Consider the following 6,000-nt stretch of genomic DNA (forward strand, 5'->3'; position numbering starts at 1 on the left):
GCTGGTTAAGCCAGTCCATTACTTAACACTTGCATTCTGATCATCAGAAATCTTCTTTTCTTCTTCTCCCACAACGCACAGAATACTGAGTTCTATCTTCAGCACTTGACAGCAAAGATAAAACTGTATTGTAAATGAAAAGTTCACATTTCTAGAGAACTGGGGCAGAATTCCCATTGAATAAGGAACCCTATTCATTCAAGCATGTAGGACAGACAACTGCTGCAGCAGTTCCCAGCCCACTAGTAGGAACTGACTTTATGATTTAAGTGCATACAATGAGACCACATGAAAACATTCCCAGTTGCAGTCTGCTCTGGTCATTGTCTCATCACATCCAACTGTGTGAGCAAATAATTTTCAATCTGATTTCCACCCGGGGGTGTGGGATGGATAATTGTTCTTCACTACTTTGTTTACACCCAGAGCTCTCCAAACTACAGAGGGTATCTGCCACACATAAAACTGCAAAAGATGTTTTATTAAGAAGGGAGAAATCAATTACTTTTGGGAGCTGACCAAATTCTGCCTGTGATGAAGAAAGCTCTTCCTCTTGGGACACAGCTGCAGTTTGAAGTCTGGCAAGGTTTGGTCTGCAGCACTGGTACCAAAGAGTATTCCGATCCACTGGCTTAAGTGGGATAATTCCAAGAGGTTGGAACTGTCATTTTTAATAACCAGAGCTGTTGGAGCTGACATCCTTGTAAGGCTTTTTTGTCTCTTCCTTAAGAGAGATCCTCTTAGGTTGTGCTTAATTTCAAAGAACTTACTCCCTCTGACTTCTCTGGGACCATCTGACTCTTTAAAAGTGAGGCAACCACTGCCTGTGGGCTTTGATCAAATTCAGAGCATATTGTGACACGATACAGTTGCATATCAGAGTGTCTACAGACAGCTAAAGCAGTGCTATTTCTAGGCTTAATTGCTGGAAACAGATATAAATTGGGGATTTGCTAGGATGGCTGAGTTTATCCTGATCATTTTACTCATTTATGGGAGCTTGCTACGGTTAAGTGTGTTCGTTAATCAACCAGGGAAAACTTACTTTTAAGCTTTGGGTTTATCCACTTATAGGTGCTTTAATTTACAGGAATCCTTGCATCTCTTTTGCCACGGTCTCATATTTATATAGTTGTGTATATTAAATATTATATCGTTGTGTATATTAAATACTTAGACATGACATAAAACAGAACTCATTGGCTTATACCAGCATTCTACATTTACATTTCAGCTATTGCTATGAACAATAGCATCCAATAACTATCAATAAATAATATAAATTAATGTCCCTGAGTGTCCTGAAAAAACATCTGGGAAAAAGAAATATGGTAAGTAATTTTCAGAGATACTTCAGATTCCAGGAAATTTGCTGCACCTTCAGTTTTGGCAGAGGGGGAAGTTGTTTTTTAATTAGGGGCATGTTTTGTATTTAATAGCCATAAAGGTCTAAGTTCTTGATTATTGTAGTAGAATTACAACATAAATATAGCAAAATTTGTAATAACTCAAATGGCTAAAGCTCTCAAAATCAATATAACAACAAAATAAGAATAAAGTTCACCAAAAAAAAGTGAAACAGAAATCAATACAAATCCTATTGGGCTAAACAAATCCCTCAACAGCTCTGAAAAGAATATAATGCCAGACTAAACCAGCTGCTGCAGAGTGAATGTAAAACACGCTAATTTCTCCAAGCATAAAAATACATTTGTCACCATTGTCTTATGACTAACGTAATTTGAGACCAATGTAACAGTTCTCTTTGGAAGACTGAAACTAAAAATGAAGCAAAAGTTTGTGTTTTGTGGGTTTTCTTCAAAATTCCCAAACCAGGGATGATTAATCTTTTAAAAAATGAGTGCAAAAGAACCAATTTTTTTGCCATATATAATAAATATGTTAAAGGAACAGAACATTGTGAAATTGCCATGAAAATGCACACATACTTGTTATGAATAAATAAATTATTTCACAGGTGACATAGTAAATAATGTTTTTTTAAAATTAAAGATTATGTATTGTAACCTCATCTGGGTGTTCCTGCTCTGACAGGGGGATTGGACTAGATGGTCCCTTCCAACCCCTAACATTCTGTGATTCTGTGATATTATATGCCTTACATATGAGAGTCTAACAGAACTTCTGAGGCCAGAGGAAGTAGTTGTCCCTATTTATGGCCAAAAAATGATTAATTAGACACATTGAAATAATTGAAACAGTCAGTGAGATAGAGGAAGATGAGCCAAGAAAAAAGTTGTTATTCTTGAGAAAAAAAGCTGTACGGAAAACTAGCCATGCTTCTGTATTGGACCTGGGAACAGTTTCATTTTAGGATCAATAGAAAAAACAACTCATTTTTGCAGAGACCCAGAGAAACACTTAAGATTACTAAATTTACCTGGTAAGGAATGTTATTTGCCAAACGCAAAGACTTGATGAACTGCAGTTTTGTCTCAGGCTTACACACCAACACCACAGCACCTCTGCTGTGACCATGAACCTGAGACACAGCTGAGCAGCTGGGGGTTTTATCATCAAATCTCAGCTCCCAGCCGTGCTCTGTAAAAGACACTTCTCAATAGCAGCCTAACATAAACAAATTATTGCAAAGGAGACTCCAAGATCCCTTTGAAAAAAAACTAACAGAAATATAATTAAGCCAGGCCATGGGCCTGAGAAGGCTCAGGGAAAAATCACTGAACTTTCAAAAAGAGTTTACCAGCCAGGATGAGTAAGATCTGGCCACAGAAGCCCAAAAGAAAAAGCATGTTAAACCTATTATGGGTTTACAAATCAGTTTGGAGGTAGAGCAAGGACAAGCCAAGATCAGGAGTCAAAGAAACTGGAAGATGTACTAAGCCAAAGTGATGGTCAGAGGCCATGCTGAGGAGGAAAAGACCCAAGAATCGAAACAGCCAACAAACCAGCAGATATGGAGATATGACTTAACTATGTAAAAAGCCCTCCTATGACCTCAAGTTGCTTACCCAGGTGTGTACCTATTCTTGAAGCAAGAAACAGCTACAACTAGGAGAAATAAAAAGAATCAAATTAGTTAAGCTACCACATTTTCGTGGTATTTATTATTAGTAGCCAATTCAAAGAGTACCAAGAAAACCACTACAATATCTGACCATAGAATAAAATGATAGTTAGCTAATGCAACAGTACCCACACAAATTATTTCTAACTGGTTGACATAAATGTGATTGAATCTGTGATGGTCCCAAATTAACACTATAAAATAAAGAAGAAAAGAAATAGAGAATAAGTCCCCCCCACACACAAAAAAATGTGTCTGTAACAGAATGACAGACTGAGTCAGTGAGAAAAATTCCGTATGTGTGACACAAGGGGCAAAATATCAATTCAGGTCACACATCCCCATTGAGCTGATCCAGCTTACGGGGTCCTCAGTCACAGAGGCAAGTGTCAGTCCCCAGCTACAGGGCTGGTTGCCTGTGTAGAGCTTGACAGTTTGGCAGCTGACCAGTTTAGAAAAAATAGACCCCAAGGAAAAACAACATTTGTTTTTAAAACCTGTGACCAAATTACATGTATACATCGAAAATGGACTGGAAAAGTAACTGCAAGGTCAATCCCTGCTACCAAGGTCTAGTGGGGAATCTGAGAGCACACATCCTACAAGAATGATAATGAGGGAAGACCAGAACGAGAAGATGTTCCAGCACTGTCTCCCCAGTTAAGGATGCCATGCCTGACCAGCACCACTACTATCTGTAGCAAATCCTCCTTGTCCTTCAATAGAATACACAGTACTGCCATTGGATTTGCCATTCACTACATTTCTGCTCCATATTCACTGAAATGCAGTGTTAGATCTTACTATATAATGGGGGTTAAGTACATTATAATTTTGAAGAGTTCTATGAGCTTCTCCCTTGTGTGTGTACCTGCTTTCTGGTCTAATTGATACCATAATATGAAGTCAGAGTAAATTCAGATGTCTATACTCTTGGCTGAAAAACAATTATATTTAATAAAATCCTCATCTACAGGAGGACAATTCTCACCTGGCTCACTGGTGAACCTCCTAAAGCCCAAACTGTCAAAAACACTCACAGACTTCGAGTTCCAAGCAGGGGACATGCTAGTTCTGATTCTCTGAAGGGTCAAACTCAAGGCACATCCATATGTTCGCAGTCTCCTCCAGTCACCCTGCTGATATATGTAGGGTTTGAATGTGTTTTCAGCATGAGATTCTCATCGGCGCAAAGCTTATATTTCTTCTATTTTTTTGACTAAAATTGTATCAGAAAGTATAATACTACATCACTTTCAATTTTAAAATACCAGACGGTATTATATTGAACTCTATACCTTCTGCATTTCTTCAACCAGATCTATACAGTAATTCCCAGATATTACCAGTTTCACCACTGGTCACTCCAAGCAGTACAAGTCTCTCAGCCTTAATAGCTGAGGAGCTTAAAAATTCCTTTGGAAATATGAAGTGGGACTTGATTCCTTTCTTTCCACCTAATGTCTTCAGTATTCAAAGTTAACAGCTACTTGTTTGGAAGGAATGGTTTTACAGTGATCAATTTTACATGTAAATAATTTATTAAGTAGCTGAAATGCCAGAAAAGAGTCTATAAAAATAAACAGCATGTTTCTTGGGTTTTTTCTGAAATAATAATTCCTACTATTATGTACTGACAGACTTCGAAGCAGTCTTGATGCCACATCCTAGTGAGAGAGGAGCCCATAACTTCTATTTCACTTTAAAATAGAGAATTACTGTAATTCAACTACTTTTACTCTAGCAGGAAATGAACAAGATCTAGCCAGCAATCAAACTATAGTTTGGAATGATGTTCGATTCCATATTCTAAGGATCATTTGATATAATTTGGTGCTGATTAAGTTCCCGTAAACAAAGCCTCCGAACATGTAAGTGCATAAAGACAAATCAGATAATCATAAACTAAACAGTGAACAGTACGTTGTGTACAATAAACAAAGAAAATTCATCCTGTTTAATGGCAGAATTTTATGTTCCTTGGATTCTTCATGCTATGCTTCATAAATTCCTTTCAGTCTTGATTAAAAAATATAGATAATCAGTCTAGCAAAGTGAGAGCATTTTAAAGGGATGTTGCAGTGCCATCTAGTGGGATTTTGCCATATTAATACAAAATGTTCCCTCTTGCATGACAATTTGCATTTTACAATTGTAATCAGAAACCACCTTTTCGCTAATACTATATGTTTTATTTTTCCTCAATTTTATACCTAATTATGTTGTACACTACCTTTAAAACGCTTCTGTTGGCTCTAAGGACATACAATTTATGTGCAGAAATAGAATATCACGTAGTGTGGGAATATATCGACTATATTATATACAAGGAGGAAGCATCATATTGTGAGGCTGACACCACTAATCTAGCCAGGATAAAATCCATCTTTTTAAAAGGAACTCAGCTTCAGCTGGAAGATTTCAAGAGGGGAGAAGTATCAGACCTGTTCTGCTGACGAATTGGCACGCTAATCTTGGTCTAATTAACAGTTTGAATGTGTTGGCTGTAGCTTCTAGTCTTTGTTTCTTCTTATGCTTTCTTCCCTGAAATTAAAAAGCCTTTTAATACATAGTATATTCTTCTTGTATTAGTGCTTCTGTGCTGCAGACAAGTTACCATTCAGGCCCTTTTTTGATAAGCTTAACAAATTGTATTCTTTCTGCCCTTCAAAGTAAGGTGTTTTTTCAGTGCTCAGATAATCTTTGTGGTTTCCTTCTCATACCTTCTCTATTTCTTGCACCGTTAGAGATACTGACACCTGACTTGCAAGCAATGTTCTAGTACTGGCTTCATCAGTGCTTACATAAAACATAAAATTGCCTTCCTGCTCCCACACATAGATTTACAAATTCTTGTTAATCCTTTTTACTTCAGACATCACATTAAGTGTGTGTTGACTCAGTTGTTCAAGATGATTTATAAGAACTTTTCAAAGTTGCTGTTTTCAAGGATG

Source organism: Nesoenas mayeri (genome assembly GCF_963082525.1).
Source record: "Nesoenas mayeri genome assembly, chromosome: 7".
Lineage (NCBI taxonomy): Eukaryota > Metazoa > Chordata > Aves > Columbiformes > Columbidae > Nesoenas > Nesoenas mayeri.